Consider the following 21,241-nt stretch of genomic DNA (forward strand, 5'->3'; position numbering starts at 1 on the left):
CATTAATATTATCACATGATTTTATCAAGGTAAATGTCATAGTCTCTAAGAGTTTGTTTCATCCATAAGGCTTGAACACAATAACTTATGACTGCAATATACTCAGCCTCAGTAGTTGATAGTGAAACCGAATTTTGTTTCTTCCTAAACCAAGAGACTAGAGAGTGACCTAAAAAGTGGCATGTTCCACTAGTGTTTTTCCTATCAGCCTTATACCCGGCAAAATCGGCATCCAAATAACATATTAAGTCTATATGCGTTCCCCTAGGATACTAAAGGCCAAGATCCATAGGACCAATAACGAAAAATCATTTTTACTGCAAGTAAATGAGATTCTTTAGGACATGATTGAAATCTTTCATACAAGCAGACACTAAATATAATGTCAGGCCTACTAGTAGTTAAGTAAAGTAAGGATCCGATCATAGCTCGATAAGTTTTGATATCAACTTCTTTGCCTTTTTCATCCTTGTCAAGTTTGATTATTGAGCTCATTGCAGTACTTTTAATCTTTCCTCCTTCAAGTCCAAATCTCTTGAGTAAGTCCCTTAAATATTTGGCTAATAATGAAGATTCCTTCTACAATTTGTTTTATTTGAAGTCCAAGAAAGTACTTCAATTCTCCCATCATGTTCATCTCAAATTCTTTTCTCCTATAAGATGAAAATTCGTTATACAAAAACTCATTAGTAGAATCGAAAATAATAGCATCAACATAAATTTGGACAATGAGAATATCTTGATTTTTATGCTTAATGAAAAGAGCTATATCAGCCTTACTAATTGAAAAACCATTATCCAGCAAGAAATTTTTAAACCTATTATACCAAGCTTTAGGTACTTGTTTTAAACCATACAATGCTTTTGTTACCTTATAAATATGATCTGAAAATTTCTCATTTTCAAAACCAGGGGATTGTTTCACATAAACTTCCTCCATAATATAACTATTTAAGAAAGCACTCTTGATATCTATTTGAAATAAAATAAAATCTTTGTGACATGAAAATGCTAAGAGCATCCTAATGGATTCTAATCTAGTTACAGGTGCAAATGTTTCATCAAAATCAATTCTTTCTTCTTGGTTGTAACCTTAAGCCACTAATCTAACTTTATTCCTTACAACCACACCGGATTCATCTATTTTATTTCTAAATACCCATTTAGTACCTCTAATGAATTGATGTTCTGGTTTAGGAACTAATTCCCATACATTGTTTCTCTCAAATTGATTCAACTTCTCTTGTATTGCCATAATTCAAGATTCATCATTTTCTGCATCCGCAAAGGATTTTGGTTCAATTTCATATATGAATGCTGCATGCTCACAAGTATGTCTAAATGATGATAAAGTGGTAACACCTCTTGAAGGATCACCTAAAATTAAATTCTTTGGATGAGAGGAAATATACCTCTACTTCTTATGGAGTGTTTGAGAAGTACCTTCTTTTGCCTCCACATTTGTTTCTTCATATTGTTCCTCTTGATTTCCAGGTGGTGTATCCTTTTGGATATCCTTTGATGAATCTTCTTGTAATTCTTCATATGCATAATCATCAACAACAACTTTCTCCTCAGAGGAGGAGTTAGATTCATCAAACATAACGTGCATAGATTATTCCACAATTAAAGTTTTTTTTGTTATAAACTCTATAAGCTTTGCTTGAGTTTGAATACCCAAGAAAAATGCCAACATCAGATTTTGGTTCAAATTTTCTAAGATTATCTTTTATGTTCAAAATAAAACATTTACATCCAAAAACTTTGAAATAATCAATGTTGTGTTATATATCTTTCCAAAGCTAATAGGAAGTTTTATTGAGATAAAGTTCAATCAACATACGATTTAAAACATAACAAGCGGTGTTAATGGCTTCGGCCCAAAAATACTTAGGCAAAATATTTTCATTCAACATAGTCCTAGTCATTTCTTAAATAGACCTATTCTTTCTCTCAACAACTCCATTTTGTAGTGGAGTCCTAGGTGATGAAAATTGATGCTCAATGTCATAATCATTACAAAAGTTTTCAAATGCATGATTTTCAAATTCTCCGCTATGATCACTTTTAATACAAGAAATAGCATATCCCTTTTCATTTTGAATCTTTTTTTAAAAAAACCCTACATGCATCAAAAGCATCTTCCTTATTAGTTAAGAACAATACCCATGTGAATCTAGAATAATTATCCATAATCACAAATGCATAATATTACCACTTAAACTAGCATATCTAGAAGGTCCAAACAAATCCATATGAAGTAATTGAAGTGGTTTTAAAGTGGAGACATGGTTCTTGTTTTTTAAAGAAGTTTTGATTTGTTTTCCAAATCGGCAGGCTTTACAAATTCTATCTTTTTGAAAACCGATGCTTGGAAGACTTTTAACCAAATCATTTTTCAAAATTTTTGAAATCAAATCCATGCTTGCATGACTTAGTCTTTTATGCCATAACCAACCATCATCATGTTATACGGAAAAACATTTATCATTAGTAGATGCACAATCTATATCAATGGTATAAACATTAACACATATATTTCCTACAAACAAAGTCTTGCTATCACATGCATTTTCAATAATACATTTCGATTTATCAAAGATAACCCTGGGGAGAATTGACTTACTTTTTGGGTTTGTTATTGATCACTTTGCGAAGTACCTTGAGGATCGTGGATCAAGCGGAGTAGCAATTATTAAAGATAACCAAATTCAATCTAAGGTTGAGTAAACTGTATAGTGATAAACTATAAGTGAGAGTTTTAAATTTGGTAAATTCATAGGTTGTAACATCTCAACTTAGTGAATTGCCTTTCATCTGACCGTATTCTCGTGGATGTAGGATTGATTAATCCGAACCACGTAAAAATCTCGGTGTCATTTAATTATGCAATTTATTGTGTTTTTTGGAAAATTAATATTTTTTATGCTTATGAACAGTAACCGTAAATGGTAACGGCGCACAGTATTTTCGAAAATTAATTAAGGTATTAATTTTAGGGTTTTAATTGCCTTCATCTATTTGCAATAGATCTAAATTCCTTTTAATTTTGAAGAGCGGGTAACTAATTGTACTTTTGTTTGAACTTTTTTTTATTATAATTTGTACCTCTAATGTGAGGTGTTGGCTGGCAGGAAAAAAGGGCGGACATATTACTCGGAACATAGCAAAATCAGGATACCTTAAGAAGCAAGAAGTATTTGCTTGTATTCCAAGATGTCGCGAACGAAATAACGCCCACTCTCCTTTTGTTAACTTACATACATCCTCCCTTGGAGATTTTTCTTTTTAATCAACTTAAGCCTTGTGTTTGAACGCTTTTATTCCGAATTTTTCTTTATTTTTACATAACTCGTTTTCAATAAATTTGGATGAGTTTCACATTTTTTTTATCTGCAAGGTAATTTTTGGACTCTCATTTTGGTGTTCGTTCAAATGACATCTTCAGGCTCAAGTTTACAACTTCTTTAAATTAAGTTTCGGCTTTAAGAACAGAATTGGAGAAAATACATTTATAAAAATGTCATGTATTTGTGCAAATTGCTTTATACCTCCAGTTTTCGGGATAAAGAACTACATATATTTTAACATATATTTGTTATGGTCTGATTAGTTAACAGCATTGTCAAATGAGAGATACAATCAACTCAAGAAACCAAAACAAACACAATCTGCGCAAGATCATCAAGATTAAGTTTGATAATGAAATCGATGGACGCAGAGATCACAAGACATCAAAGAATGAAGGAAAATATGGGCATAGGCATAATGTGTTATTCACTCATGCATAGAATCACTTAATTACTCGATTCACCAAAACCATTCCTTATTTCGTAGGGTAAGTAAGGTAGATACTTTCAATTCTTAACACCATATGAAAATCCTTTCTCTTGGGCGAAAATTATGATCTGTCAATGTCTTTTGAGTCTCTAATTAAAATATGTGATGTTGTAATTTTAGTTACGTTCTGTTCAGACAACTTATATTGTTAGTTCTTGATGAGGAAATTTCTATATTCTTTTTTGATCCTCTGTATTTGTATCGTACCTACTACTTATTTCTATTTAGTAGACAACCCATTGAATCATATAAAAACCAGCTGAATTATAGTTTCAATGAAATGGAATACAAGTAAACACCTTTCTCTCAGTGTCCTATGGACCGCTTTCTTACACTTCTACTCATCAAACATTCCAATTTTGAAGGAGAATTGGTTTTAATGAGTTCAGATTTACCATCTTCATGATCAATGTGGTTGATGTTTATAATCTTTGGATAACTCTTTTGAGGCTGTTTATCCTTGCATGGTCTGTGTCTCCACGACAAATAGGAACTTCCCTGGACTGATAGGTCACGAGGAAGGCCAAATATATCTTACCTCGCCATACACAGCTGCAGCATCTGCTTTGACTAGTTGCGTCACTCATCTAAGAGAGTTCTTGCTGTAGACTGATCAAATGCTGAATAGATCACTATGTAGTACACTACATGATATCATTTTGCAAAATAAATATGCAATATATAGAATCACAATTTGGATACTAACAAAGCTGCATTACAATTATTCACAATAATGTGCCATCTGAACCAACAAATAAGAAAGCAAATAGGACAGGGCAATATAATATGAGCATAATATCTGAAACTTATGCTACTTGGCAGCAAATTGCCTTTACAAAGTTTTGGAGTTGAAAGGAAGCATGCACATGTATCAGTATTTGGAAAGTAGTAAAAGGCCTGCTTCACTGCCGATCTCCAATTACTCCGTAATATTTAGCAGGTCAATCACTCTTTAAATTCCCCTTCCACACCAACACAAATATTAGACGAAAGCGAAAACTTTGGGTAGATTAATGAAGTGTTCTCCCATCACTCTCCATGATTGTATCTTTAAAAGATTTACCATGAGGAATCATTGGCACAACGTGCTCTTAAGAGGAAACCATCACATTCAGTAAGGACGGTCGTGGAGTTTCCAGCATTAACTAAATTGCAGCTCTAATAACATCCTTTTTGTCACTCGAGCTACAGGAATCCCGTAGGCGAATTTCTTAATAGATCTCCCAAATATGAATCAGCTCTATTTGCCTTAAATACCGTTCCTCCAATTCCATAACCATGCCTAAGTATTGATTATTTATCAGCAATACCTTAACAGGGAGATTTTCAGCCTTGATAGTGGCCAATTCTTGTACATTCATTAGCAACAGCATCTCCGATAGTAGCAGGCAATCGAAAGCCCAAGGATCCATACCCTGAGGGTGTTAACAGCTGGGCCCTCTTAAACTTGTAAACCGAATGGCCCACATTTGATGTTGCCCTGCTTCGGTACATATAATTGTTCTTTCATCATCAGTCAACTCATTTAGAATTTGAATCGCATACTGAGGAGGAGGAATCTCATCCTCAAACGTCTTGTAACTAAGTGGATATTCCTTCTTTTGCGCATCAAGCTCTTTCCTCCTAGCCGAAAAATAAAACTTAAATCTAACTTCTTTGAAAAATCAAACTTAAATCTAACTTCTTTACTTTCCAATATCCTATTCATCCATTAAACACCACCTTTGCATCCGCGGAAATAGACTAGTAAGGCAGCATAATGTCACGGGATGAGTGTTTTGCGCAGCAAACCTGTGCGGCACTTAGACAACCTTTGCCGAATGTTGCTAATTAAGCCTTGAGCTTCTCGACTAGCTAAACCTATAGGTTTTCGAAGAGCTTGAGAGAAGAGAGCAATGGAGTAGAGTAAGAGAAATTGTATTACTCGAAAGAAAGATTACAAGAGAGCTTACAAGTGTTTGAGTTGCTTGCTCTAAACTTGTTGCTCAAATGCTAAATGCCATGCGCTATTTATAGGGGAGGCTTGCCAACCTCTAGATATTCTAGAGAATTCTACCAACTATCTAGATAATTACATGTGCTAGAAATGTATGGAGTATTCTAGATATTTACAAGCTCAAATGTGTTAGAGTTGCCTGAAATTTTCCGGAATCGGGTTAAGGTAGCGCTCTTGGCCTTGTCTTGGGCTCTCTATCCCGAAATTATGGGCAATTGAGCTAGTAACTTGGGCGGTCCGCAACAAAAAGCTTTCCATTCTCATTGGAACCACTATTGACATAAAAAATCTTAGCTCGGCTTGCAAAATCCTCAAGCTTTGATGTCAGACGGTCATGAAATCTAACCCTAACAGTAAGAAACAAGTCGCATTCATTCACAGCATAATTAGCATATAAAGTTCTAAACATTCCTGCCATCCGCAAGCATAAATCATCCGAACAAGGAAACAACCCTAGACCCAGTGTTGCGCACGTTACTGGTATCCCCGTCGGCTCAACAAACCTCCTTAACTCCTCACTGGAATTCAAACAGCTGCCACAAACACATAATATAGGATTCTTCGACTCTGAAATTAACTTCAGAATCTTCTGTAAGCCTGACTTATCTGGTTCTTTAGACAACCTAGTATTCAGACAATATGAATGGCTGGTTCCAATTTGGAATAGCTAGTTGTAGTATATGTCTCTTGGTATATCAATTAAAATAGGGCATGGTCCGCCCTTTCCGTTATTAAAAAATACTGGATTTGCGAAAAAGAGTGCCTCACTGATCACCCTAGTAATATCATCGGATCAAGGACAAGATAATTATGTTTTGTCATATAGCGGGTCACCTCCACTACTGGGGTTTCTTGAAATGGGTCGTACCAAAGAGCTTTCGTGAATTCTGGCCAGTGATGGCTACAATCGGGATACTGTCAGAATTGTTAGAAAATTGGTGGGTGAAGCAGGACCGCAGCTAAAATAAAATTGGAAATAAAATAAAGAACAATCACACTAGAGGACACCAGAAATTACGTGGTTCGGCTTTTAACCTACATCCACGGGCGAAGACAAAAGGAAATATTTTACTAGTGAAAAGAAGTTACAAGTATTGTAGTATTTTAGCTCACTACCCAAAACCTCAATACACCCAAACTCTCAAATCACTAAAATTAGAGCTTATAAATGCAAGCTCTTAAACTCTCAATTCTCTCTACAAAACTTGGATCTCAAGATTGGAATAAAATGAATTAGGGAGCTCTTCCTTTTATAGCCAAAAAATGGCTATTAAATTAATATATATATGTATATATTTCAAATGTTGTTGCCAACTTCTTCTTTTTCTCCATTTGGATGGCACCATTTTCTTTGGCCGGCATCACCATTTTCTTTGGCCGGCTTGTCAAAGCCAACTTGAATTGGCTTTGTGGCCACCGGCCTTTGACATTTCTCCCACTTGGAGATTTGATTGAAAATCAATCAATCTCCACATCATCCTTTCTGCTTCGCCATAATCATGTTGCCTACGTTGCTGCTAGGCCACAAGAGGATCTACTCCAAACAAACTTATCAGTATTTATCGGCTTGGTCAAAACATCTGCTAGGTTCTCCTTAGTATGGATTTTCTGTAAATCCACACTTCCATCTTCCACTACTTCACGAACGAAGTGATACTGGACTCCTATGTGCTTTGTCCTGGAATGAAAGGCTGGATTCCTTGCAATGTGCAGGGCACTCTGACTGTCACAAAACACAGGAATTTTCTGTTGTTTATGCCCGAGCTCCTCCAATAACCTTTGTATCCAAATAGCTTCCTTGCAAGCTTGTGTAGCTGCCATGTATTCTGCTTCTGTTGTAGATAAAGCCACAACGGTCTGCAGTTTCGAAACCCAGCTTACAGCTGCTCCCGCAAGTGTAAACACATAACCAGTAGTGGATTTCCTTTTATCAAGATCTCCAGCAAAATCTGAATCCACATAGCCTCTGACAGTAAACTCTGATCCTCCATAACATAATGCAACATTTGAGGTTCCTCTGATGTATCTCAGAATCCTCTTCACAGCTATCCAATGCTCTCCACCAGGATTCGCCATGTATCGACTGACTGCTCCCACTGCTTGTGCAATGTCCGGTCTTGTGCATATCATAGCGAACATCAAACTTCCCACTGCTGATGCATACGGTACTCGAGACATCTCCTTCCTCTCCGCTTCATTGCTAGGACACATACTTGAGGATAATTTGAAATTAACAGGAAGTGGGGTAGAAATTGACTTACAATCTTGCATGTTGAAGCGCCGCAAGATTTTCTTCAAGTAATTTTTCTGAGAAAGCCAAATCTTCCTGTTATTTCTGTCTCGGTGAATTTGCATCCCTAGAATCTTGTTTGCTGGTCCCAAGTCCTTCATTTCAAACTCCCTAGCCAACTGTGCCTTCAATTCTTGGATTCGATCTTTGTTGGGACCTGCTACCAACATGTCATCCACATACAACAGCAAAATGATGAAATCATTATCTTCAAACCTCTTGTAATATGCACAATGGTCTGAACTGAGTCTGTTGTATCCAAGGCTCATAATGAAGGAATCAAATCTCTTATACCAACACCTCGGCGCCTGTTTGAGACCGTATAGAGATTTGTTCAACCTGCAAACCAAGTTCTCCTTTCCTGTTTCTGTAAAACCTTCTGGTTGGAGCATATATATTTCTTCTTCAAGTTCTCCATGAAGAAATGCAGTTTTCACATCTAACTGCTCTAGATGTAAGTCAAATGTAGCACACATTGCCAAGACTACTCTGACTGTTGTGAGTCGAACCACGGGCGAAAATATCTCGTTGAAGTCAATGCCTTCTTTCTGAGCATATCCTTTCACCACCAATCTTGCACGATACCGCTCCACTTGGTCATTGCCATCACGCTTGATCTTGTAGACCCATTTGTTTCCAATGGTTTTTCTTCCACGTGGTAGTGGTACAAGTTCCCATGTCTTGTTCTTGTGTAGAGCTTCAATTTCTTCCTGCATTGCTGTCATCCATAAAGCAACATCTGAGCTGTTTAAAGCTTCATAGAAAGTTGAAGGCTCTCCATCCTCTGTTAGAAGACAGTATGCAACGTTGATCTCTGTGACATACTCCGAGTGCCACGTTGGCGGTCGTCTCTCACGAGTTGACCGACGAACTTCTGAAGCCTCGGACTCGACTGGTTCTTGTTCCTCGTGCTCTGGTGCTGCTTCAGAAGAATCTGAATCTTCTGGATTATTTTCCACATATACCGGTACAATCTCTGACTTTTCTTTTACAGTGCTATCATCCCCATCTTTCCTTTGCAGTTGATCTTCTACAAAAATAACATCTCTGCTGATGACGATCTTGTGGGCAATGGGGTCCCACAGACGATACCCCTTTACTCCATCAGCATATCCCAAGAAGATACATCTTCTAGATTTTGCATCCAGCTTTGTTCTTTCTTGGGCATTGTACATCACGTACACAGGACATCCAAATGCATGTAGGTAGGAATAATCAGCTGGCTTTCCAGTCCACATCTCCATCGCTGTTTTCAACCCAATAGCTGTAGATGGCGACCGATTTACTATATAACAGGCGGTTTTGGCTGCTTCTGCCCAGAATGAATTGGGTAAACCAGCAGTCCTCAACATAGCTCTTATTCTTTCTGTAAGAGTTCTGTTCATCCGCTCTGCCACTCCGTTTTGTTGAGGAGTGTATGCCACCGTGAACTGCCTCTGAATACCTTCTTGCTTACAGAAAGCAAGAAACTCGCCGTCTGTATATTCTCCACCATTGTCTGTCCTCAAGCACTTGATCTTTTTACCAGATTCAAGTTCCACCCGCGCTTTGTATTCTTTAAATACTGAAAATACATCTGACTTTTTCTTAATCGGATATACCCAACATCTTCTGGAATAGTCATCAATGAAAGTCACCATGTACTTTGCACCTCCCATGGATATATCCGGTGATTCCCAAACATCAGAATGAATCAAGTCTAGAATGCATTTACTTCTAGCAATAGATCTACTGAATTTTAATCTATGCTGTTTACTTATAACACAATGCTCGCAAAATGGTAAACTTACCGATTTGAGCCCCGGAAGCAATTTTCGCTCAGAGAGAATCTTCAAACCTTGTTCTGACATGTGACCAAGCTTGAGATGCCACATCATCGTTGACTCTTCTTCATTTGATGCGACACACGCATCAGCCTCCAGTAGTGTTTCTCCTTTAAGCATGAATAAATTAGCACTGATCTTTTTTGCCTTCATCAATACAAGCGCGCCTTTAATGATCTTCATAATTCCATTCTCCACATGAGTTTTGTACCCATTACTATCCATTTGTCCTAAAGACAATAGATTTTTCTTCAGGCCGTTGACATGTCGTACCTCTCCAATTGTGCGAATTGTACCATCAAACATTTTTATTTTGATAGTACCAATACCAGCGATCTCCAAGGCATGATCGTTACCCATATATACAGATCCTCCTGAGATAGGTTCATATGTGTGGAACCATTCTCTCCTAGAGGTCATGTGCCAGGTAGCTCCTGAGTCTATAAGCCAGACATCAGAAAGTCGTTTTCTGCCTTCTGAAACAGTTGTTGCCTCGCTGTAGAGAATTTCGCCATCATCTGAGGAACTTGCTACACACCCCTGAGCATTTGATGACTCAGGTTCTTTACCCTCTCTTCTCTTCTGGTTACTCCAACACTCTTTCTTGACGTGCCCTTTCTTGCCACAGTTGTAGCATTTAACATTCTTCTTATTTCTGGATTTTGATCTACCATAATTTTGACTCCCACTGGAGCCACGTTCCGTTGATCTCCCTCTCGTCACTGATAGCGCTTCCGCTTGCTGCGAACTTGCTTGTCTGTTTTCCTTATTTTTCCGCCTGCTTTCCTCATTTAATACGGAGGCTGCAACATCGTCGAAAACTAGACTCTCCACTGGATTGTTGTTCGTCAGGTTGATGATGAGTTGATCATACGAATCTGGTAGACTTTGAAGTAGAAGCTCTGCACGTTCATTTTCCTCTATATTATGACCCAATGTTGTGAGTTGTGAAAATAGAGTCTTCAATGTGTTGATGTGGTCGGTCACCATTGTAGATTCCGCCATTTGAAGAGTATAGAGTTTTCTCTTCAAGAAAATTTTGTTGTGTAGTGACTTGGCCTCGTACAATTTTGTGAGAGTATCCCATATTTCCTTCGCTGTGTTTTTCTCTGCCACACTGGATAATACTCCGTCTGCAAGTGCCAAGTGTAGATCAGAAATGGCGTTGCCATCTATCTCGTTCCACTTGTCATCAGTTATCTCCATGGGCCTTTCTCCAATTGCTGCCAAGCAATTATTTTTCCTCAATACAGCTTTCATCTTCATTTTCCACAACGAAAAATTATTTCCGTTAAATTTCTCAATTTCATACTTTGCCGCCATTTTGTTGATAAATACTGCACACAAGCTGGTATACCACCTTGAATAGTTATGAGTATGTGTGAGAATGCACACCAGGAAAGTTCCCAGGAAAGACTGGAGGGGTCACAATGGTCCCACTTAAAACCCAGACTCCTTAAGCTCTTATCGCCTTTGTGACAGAACTTTCCTAGACATGTACAAAACCACACAGTTGTTTTACTCACACCACTATTCCCTGCTTTGCACCGCAAAATTTTTGGATCGCTCCCACCGTTTCACGTGAATAGTACCGTATACGTGAATAGTAACGTATACGTGAACAGTACCTGACTCCAAAAAATACAACCAATAGCTCTGATACCACTGTTAGAAAATTGGTGGGTGAAGCAGGACCGCAGCTAAAATAAAATTGGAAATAAAATAAAGAACAATCACACTAGAGGACACAAGAAATTACGTGGTTCGGCTTTTAACCTACATCCACGGGCGAAGACAAAAGGAAATATTTTACTAGTGAAAAGAAGTTACAAGTATTGTAGTATTTTAGCTCACTACCCAAAACCTCAATACACCCAAACTCTCAAATCACTAAAATTAGAGCTTATAAATGCAAGCTCTTAAACTCTCAATTCTCTCTACAAAACTTGGATCTCAAGATTGGAATAAAATGAATTAGGGAGCTCTTCCTTTTATAGCCAAAAAATGGCTATTAAATTAATATATATATGTATATATTTCAAATGTTGTTGCCAACTTCTTCTTTTTCTCCATTTGGATGGCACCATTTTCTTTGGCCGGCATCACCATTTTCTTTGGCCGGCTTGTCAAAGCCAACTTGAATTGGCTTTGTGGCCACCGGCCTTTGACAAGAATAAGCATCCATGAGGCCAGTCATTATATTCATGACGCCAGGTGTTCCGGTGGAATAGCCATCCGCTCCTCCGGAACAAAGATGCCACCTTGTTCATAGCGAGGGAGAATAATCCGGATGTTGGAGTGCGAGAGAGATTGGTGGATCTCAATGGACGCGGCATCCGGATAAGCAAAGACAGTGGTGATACCCTGGCGTTCCAGGGCTTCCACGATAATGTCATCACCTTTCTGAAGCTCGTCTGGCGTAAATCTGGGAGCAAAATCTGTTTGTTGGAATGGTACAGTAATTGTTGGTATACTGAGAGAGTTGTTCGTAACTTGGAGGCTGGGATTTTTCATCCAATTATAAGAATAAGGAAGCTACATGAGGGGTCGGGATATTATCGGTGGAGATATGGAGGTGGTGAGGATAAACGATGGGGATAAGGTGGTTGCCATTGATGCAAGGAATCTAGAGAATCTAGTTACTAGTGAAAGACAGTTGCCAAGGCCACCATACTGTTTATATATAAAATTGTTTCATGTTGTTCACATTTCTTTTGTATAATATAACGCGTTTTATTTTTTAATTCTCTACTTTTTAGTTCTAATGAATATGGATTCCATTTGTTTTTTATTAGTAAAATTATTGACGGATCTGAATCATGATTAATAGATAAAAATATGAGATTAGTTTGATATTAGCCCTATACTCTCACTAGCAATCCTTTCTGTTGGATTGGTCAGTAGTACCTCCTTTCCTTAACATTAAGTGAAGTGTTTGATTCTCCTACCTACCCGAATGACCATAAGAGTCTTTCTTCGGTAATAGACATATGGCACGAGTTTTTTAAAATGCACCATTGATGTAGATTAAGAATCCATATTATACTAGGATTAGATTCCTTATTAATTAAGGTTTATAACTTTCAATTTCCTTTCTAATTTAGAACTTTGTTTTCCTTTTACTTCATGATTTAAGATAATTATTACTAATATAAATAACTCCCTCTTTTATCTTTTGAAGGCATATTTGAATTCAATAATATTTTCAATTTTTAAATTTTTGTGTGAATATTTGAGTTCAGTTAATTCTCGGTATTCTACAGAATCAATGAGTCTTAACTCTTAAATTTGCAGTAATCTTTTGAATCAACGTGAATTTAATTTGTTCTTTTATTCGGTATTTTCTAGAATCAACGGAATATTATGAACTTTAAACTTCCGCTGCATCAACTCTCAAGAGAACTGATATAAGGAGAAATTATAATTCAATTCTAACAATCTTTACTCATATAGGGAGTGGATATTTCGATGGCAGTGCTTGGAATTCAATCTAAAGGGGCTAAGTTCTAACAATAAAAGAATTCAGAAATAGCCAACAAATAACAAATACCAAAATAAAAATTCATTAATATTCATTTCAATACATTTATAGCTATCCTTGACATATTTTCATATTTTTAAAAATTTGAAAAATAGCCTCATCATCAGAACTACAAAATATATCTTTTTTCTATATATACAACAGTATTATTATTAAATCATTGATCTCTCACCCGATTTCACAGAGGATTTTTCACAAAATTCATAGCTGAAAATGTCTTTCTACTGTAGTTAGAACAATTGGTAAAATCAATGCAAATGTCATCAAAAGATAAATTAATGGATAGTATTTATTCTTCTTAGTTCAACTATTTTTCTTGCTAACTAACCAATCCATTTCAATATTGAAAATTTGTTATCAAAACCCACGTCCATAATCTAAATATCAAGTTGAATTTCAAGTGCCAAAAGATCCATTGAAAAAAAATAATTTGGATAAAAGTCGCAAGATGAAGTAGTTTTTACTTTTTTTGTGCAAGGAGAGTAGGGCCCCAGGGATTTCAAAATAATAATATTTCCTAGGGATTGAAAGTTTAAAAACAAAATCTGATATTTTAGTTATTTTAAATTTTAGGAGGGACGTTTATGTAAATCAGATTAAAAATGGGAAAACAATCTAAATAAAATTATAAATTTTGAAATGCCTAGCCCCAATGGGCACCAGCATTGGATATTTGAACCCATCAATTTCCTCTATGTACCCACTTTTTTTAAATAAAATAATTAAGAATGGGGATATTTTTTATTTTAACTTGTCAATTCCCTCTCTAAATACCCTGTTAGATTGATTAAATCTTTTATATTAAAATAGCTTTTGTTTAAATTACTGAAGTAACCTTTTTCTCTCTCTTTCCCTCTTTTTCTTATTCTCGATCTCTCACAACTAGAGTAATATCTTATTTTTGAGAATGTCAAAATGCCAATTACTGCTGAATTATAACATCTCTTAAAAGTTTTCAACTTTGTTAGTGTTGTGGCCTACTTCGAAATTTGAAGAGAAATTCCATGAAACAAAATGAAATTTTAAACATTTTTTGTAAAACCCATGAAACCTATGAGAATTTTGGCCTATCTAATTTAAATGACATAATTTTGGCAACTTACATAGCGGAAAATATTTCAGTATCATGTCCAAAAAATAAATCAATGTTGCTCTATGATGCCGTGATTAAATTCACGGCATCAATACTATAATTAAATATAAGACTTGTAACTTTAATATAAAACTTGTAAATCAATAATTGCTATAAAATAAACATAAATTTAAATATTGAACATAAGATTTGTAAATGGAAGGTAAAACAATTAAATTAATATAAAACTAGTAAATTATTGTATTGATGGTAAGAAAACAAAAGCTTGCAAATATAACAAAAACTAATAAATCAATATTAAGTGAAAACTAAAATATAAAATTTGAAAATGGAACATAAAATTTATAAATGCAAGGTGAAAAAAAGTAAATTAAACTAAAACTAATAAAAACAAGTAAATTAACAATAATTTTACTCAGAATAAATTTTCCTAAGTGAAGAAGAGAGAGAGAGAGAGAGAGAAAACAAGGTCAAATAAGGAATTGAGCAAATTATATTATCACAATATAGGCTTTTTTTTTTTTTTAGGGAAAAGGATCGCAGTGAATGTAAAGACAAAAGATTTCTTTTTTTTTTAGTTAGTTTTGGGATAGTGAAGAACTCATGGCAAAATATTTTGGATTATCTCTAAGACTCAATGATTATTTATACGAAAGCATGATTTTCAACTTCGTCGTATCTTGGGGAACTGTAACAAGGTGACAGATGCATAAGCTAAATCTCCTCTTTGTTGTCTATATTTCTGTATAGGTGGAGAATTTTCCACAACTTTTATTTTTTTGTCTTTGAGTAAGATTATTTAATGGGTCATTCTATGATGTGTTACTTTTTTTACAACATCAACAATGTAACAAATGTGCACCACTAGATTCAATCAACAGTGTAAAACAATTGATTACAAAAAACATATAAGGTGTATAAATATATTGAAACTGATTAACAAACAAGGTTTAAGGATTATTTAAAAAAAAAAGAACTATGATTAAAATTACGGCATTAATACTGTAATTAAATGTAAATTATGTAAATAAAATATAAAGTATATAAATTAAACATACAACTTGTAAATCAACATAGGATATATTTAATTTAATATAAAACTTGTAAATCAACATTAACTGTAAAATAAACATAAATTATGTAAATAAAATGTAAAACTTGTAAACGTAAGACAAGTAAATTAACATAAGATTGGTAAGTTGTATTATTATTAGTAAATAAAATAAAAACTTATTGATATGACGTCAAACTTTTAGACCAACATTAAGTATAAAATAAAATATAAATTATGTAAATGAAATATAAAACTTGTAAATGAAAGATAAAATAAGTAATCACCATAAGCCTGGCAAATTGATGTATGATTAATAAACAAGACAAAACTTATAGATAAAACATAAAAATTGTAAATTTGTATTATATATAAAATAAAACATAAATTATGTAAATGGAAAATAAGACTTGTAAATGGAGGTAAATTTATTAAATTTACATAGAAGTGGTAAATTGATTTATAAATAGTAAACAAAATAAAAACTTACAAATACTATTTAAAACTTATAAATCAACATTAAGTATAAAATATAAATATACATTATGTCAATAAAATATAAACTTGTTAATGAAAGGTAGAATAAATTATGTAAATAAATTGTCCAAGGAGGCCACCAATAGAAAATATTTGAAAATTAGTTACTTAAAGAAGCAAACAATGCAAGATTTACACCATAAAAAACACCAGAATTCAACGTACTTGACAAACCAAATGTAGAAAAACAATCACCATCGACATTGAAAAATGATAGATTGAAAGTTATTTGTAATCATGCCAACATGCAATGGGCTGCTCATGAAGTTGATTACTATAAACATGAAACAAAGGACAACAAACCTAGGATAAGTAAATTGTGTGCCATTATTCCCTGGGATAAGATAAGTTCTTGTTGTATGCCCAACCTCACAATATTTCACACACTTTCTAGAGCTTTTCTCTATTCAATTGGCTTTGGAGATAGCACCTTTGTTTTTGACAACTACTGGATTATATAGCTTTGGTCCACTCTGCACCTTTGTATTTAGGAGCCCGTCTCGCTGAGGTAGTTGTTGAACAGTTAATGTTAACCGGTTAATCTCAACCAATGCCTTTTCGTAGGCTTTGGTATATTTGGCTACATTGTAGCACATTTTATTGCAAGGTATAGACAATGCACTAAATTTAGCAAGTTCAAAAACTTTGGTGTCAACTTATGGTATGGCAATGTACAAGTATTGTGATCCTTTCGTCTTGACATCTTTTGAAATTATTGTACTTTCAACATATGAAACATGTGTTAACCCGGAAGCGAACCCATCATTTGACAAGAGCATTTTATACTATTTTCCATTAGCTCATGGACCACATTCCACTGCATTATTGGTGTCCCAAATTCAGTGAATGTGTACAAATGAGCATCGACATTTTTTTCATTTTATACCTTGATTACTGCACCTTCTTACAGCATCTCATCTCTAACCTTTGCAAAAACCCTCAATGGGAACATTTCTGCAACATGATTCTCTAGGCTACGTAAGTGCATTCTCAAGACATGAGCACTATGTTTGAGTTTGAATTGATTGGTTGTTTAAGTGGTACAAATATTACGAAGAGCACGATCGATTTGTCAAACAAACTCATACAACTTTAACTTATATTGGACAGACCAGTTCAGATAAGCTTTGGCTTAGTTGCACACATTGAATGTGTTTTTTATACCAATGCATTCTATTGAAGCGTAAATTCAGTAATTATAAATGACCACTAAACTTTAAATTCATCTTGTGTTATAAGGGTGAACATCAAATCATAAAATTTCTCCTGAAGTCTTCATTTTTCAGTGTGGATTAATTCAAGAGGATATTTTGATTTGATGTCAGTTGCTGAAAAATGAAACTGGTGTAATTTGCCAAGTTGACATGCATTACAGAATTCAAGTTTTTGCTTATTATCACCAGTAAAGGTTATACAATTGTTTCTCAAGAGAGTTTGAACAACATGCTTGCTTGGATGACCAAGCCTATTATGTAAAAGACTGACTAAAACATTGCTTGAAGCATGAAAGTTTACTGGAAAACTAGACTTTATTTTCTCAAACAAAGGATCAACACAAACTTGCTGAGAAGAAAAAACTAACACCATTGAACTTGGTTGGAATACTGATGTATCAGAAGAAAATGACTCTCCACATGACAGTAGCTTATACAGTCCACCTTCAACAATCCCCTGAGCCAGCAGTGTTCCCTTCACTTTGTCCTTTAGAAAACAGGCATCAAAGGAGAATTCAATTGTTATATCACTGTCAGAAAGAAGCTTAGAGATACTTACAAGATTTTTGGTAATTTTGGGAACACACAGAATATCATGAAGATAAATGCATGAACCAAAAGAGGTATACAAACATGCATTACCAATATGTGTGATTTGAAGACCTTGACCATTTCCTACAAGTAGAGAATTGGTACCAAAATAAGTCTTACCATCAGTTAAGTTCTGAGCTGAGTTGGTAAGGTGATGGGTAGCTCCACTGTCAAGGTACCAACCTTGATCAGCAACTCCCTCAGATGTAGCCATATAAGCTGACTTTGGTCCTTGATTTGGTTGATAGCCTTGAACTGGAAAGCTTGGAGCAAAATTTCTGTTAAACCTGTCTCTACACTCAGCAGCAGTATGGTTAAACCTAAAACAAATCTGACACATAACACCTCCCTGGGCAAAGTTCTTTCTATTACCCCCAAAACCACCTCTGCCAAAACCACCAACATTAGCATTTCCATTGTTAAAGTTACCAGCAAAACCTCCATTATTAAAATTTCCACCAGTGTTAAAACCACCAGCAAAGCCTCTGCCAGCATTAAAATTCTGATTCCAGTTACCTCTTCCTTGACCTTGATATCCACCTTGATATCCACCTCTACCTCCAGAATTCTGATTCCAGTTACCTCCACCATTTTTGTTCCAGTTATTCTGATTATTACCATTCCCTTTCTTTTGAAAATTCCCAGTTTGAGCTACATTAGCCATAAAGTTGTTTTTAACTTCTTTACTGTCAATATTCTTACTGTTATCAAGCCTAGCCTCATGTGTCAATAGCATAGCATAGGCTTCACTCAGATCCATGGTCAACATATTTGCTTCAATGTAAACAACTACAGGATAATACGAATGATCTAATCCAGTGATAAGATGAGTGATTAGATCAATGTTGTTAAGAGGACTTCCAGCTAAAGCAAGACCATCAGAGATAGTTCTAAGTTTTGTGAAATATTCAGTCATAGACACATATCCTTTCCTTAGATTACTAAGAAGCATTTTAAGATGAACTTTCTTAGCCATTGATTCTGATCCGAACTGTTTTTCAAGTTTCCTCCATAGCTCAAGAGAAGTTTGAGAGCTTACCACGAGACTGAGAATCTCAAGACTCATTGAGGACACGATCCAGCTGAGTAGAAGCTGATCCTGACGTTTCCATGCAACATAATCTGGATTTTCACAACCTACTTCACTTGCTTCACCAGATCTAGATCTATTAGGAAGAAATTGATCTGGACAGAGCTTAGATTCATCAATGTAATTCTCAAGACCATTTCCACGAATTGAAGAGAGAACTTGTTGTTTCCAGATTGTATAATTTGTGCGATCAAGTTTGATTGGTGTGGTAAAGGTAAAGGAAGTTCCAGAAAGGATATGAGCTGAAGGATTCGAGCTTGAAGAAGCCATCACTTTGTAAACAGAGTAGGCTCTGATACCAAGTTAAAGAAAAGAAAGTGTTTGGTTGAAAGGAAAATTCTAAAGCTCGAGAGAAAATATTATCAAACTGAATTCATTTATTATTATTATTAAACTGAAACGAGGAATTACAAGTTAAAGAAAAGAAAGTGTTTGGTTGAAAGGAAAATTCTAAAGCTCGAGAGAAAATATTATCAGACTGAATTCATTTATTATTATTATTAAACTGAAACGAGGAATTACAGGCTTTATATAATCGAGCCTAGAAGGTTCTTTAGCAACAAACGTATGGAAATTATCTTAACAACTTATAACAAACTATTGGCGAGAATCATTAACAACTTCTAAGAGTTGTCCTGCACGTGTAACTAATTGCTGACTCAGCTGCTGACATGGATTCATTCTCAACATGCCCCCTTAAGCTCAAGGTCTTGGACAGACATTGAGCTTAGCTCTCATATAAGCAAAATGATCAAAGCCAAGTGGCTTAGTAAGCACATCTGCCAATTGACTTGAGCTTGACACATGTTCAACAACAAATTCCTTCTTGGCAATGTGTTCTCTCACGAAATGAATGTCCAATTCAATGTGCTTGGTTTGTGAATGATACTTTGGGTTACTTGCCAGTGCCTCTGCACTTTTATTATCACAATACAGAACAGGTGTGCTGGTTAGCTGTATTCTGAGCTCCTGTAACAAGTATGAAATCCATAACACTTCTGAAGTTGTCAAGGCTAAGGCTCTATATTCTGACTCAGCTGATGACCGAGAAACAACATTTTGTTTCTTTGATGACCAGGAAACAAGATTAGACCCAAGAAAGATGCAGTAGCCTCCAACAGATCTTCTGTCATCAGGATCTGAACCCCAATCTGCATCTGAGAAGGCTGTGAGAGAAAAAGACTTTGAATTGTAGAACTGAATCCCATAGGTAGCTGTACACTGAAGATATCTAAGTACCCTTTTGCAGGCCTGCCAATAAAGCACAGTGGGAGCAGCTAAAAACTGACTTAACTTGTTGACAGTAAAAGCTATATCAGGCCTTGTCAGAGTTACATACTGAAGAGATCCAATAACACTTCTGTAAAGTGAAGGATTCTCAAACAACTTCCCTTTATCTTTGTACAACTTATCAGCTACACTCATTGGAGTATTACAGCCTTTGCTGTCAAGCATGTGAGCATTCTTTAAGATATCTCCAACATATTTTGTTTGAGATAGATGTAACCCAGCACTTGATGGAGTAACTTCTAAACCAAGGAAATAGTTGAAGTCACCCAAATCTTTAAGAGCAAACTCAAAGCCAAGAAGTGCAGTAATCTTTTCTATTTGTGCACAGCTAGAACCAGTAACTAAGATGTCATCTACATAGATGAGAATGACTAAAATATCTGAACCAGTGTGCTTAAGAAATAGAGAGGTATCTGACCGAGAGGTTTGAAAGCCCCACTGCAGCAGAGAGCCTCTTAACCTGTCATACCATGCACGGGGTGCCTGCTTAAGACCATACAAAGCTTTGTTTAACTTGCAAACATAAGTTGGATGTTGAGAATCAATAAATCCTTCAGGCTGATGCATGAAAACCTCTTCAGTTAGTACATCATTCAGGAATGCGTTATTGGCATCCAGCTGCCTTATGGTCCAATGGTTCATCACTGCAAGGCTCAAAATTATTCTGATGGTACAAGGCTTTACAACAAGGCTGAAAGTCTCAAAGAAGTCCACACCATAAGTTTGATGAAAACCTTTTGCAACTAATCTTGCCTTATACTTTGAAACACTTCCATCTGGGTTATACTTAACTCTAAACACCCATTTGTTTCCAACAATTTTGGTTGCCAACTCAGCTGGCACAAGAGTCCAAGTTTCATTGTTCCTCAAGGCATGTAACTCATC

At 35.5% G+C, this 21,241-nt stretch overlaps 1 pseudogene; it reads right to left on the reverse strand.

Moving 5' to 3' along the window:
• Positions 1–4,850: 4,850 nt before the first annotated feature.
• On the reverse strand, positions 4,851–19,336 carry LOC112495629 (acetolactate synthase 3, chloroplastic-like; annotated as a pseudogene).
• Between the last annotated feature and the right edge of the window lie 1,905 nt (positions 19,337–21,241).

This window comes from Citrus sinensis, chromosome 1, assembly GCF_022201045.2.
Source record: "Citrus sinensis cultivar Valencia sweet orange chromosome 1, DVS_A1.0, whole genome shotgun sequence".
NCBI lineage: Eukaryota > Viridiplantae > Streptophyta > Magnoliopsida > Sapindales > Rutaceae > Citrus > Citrus sinensis.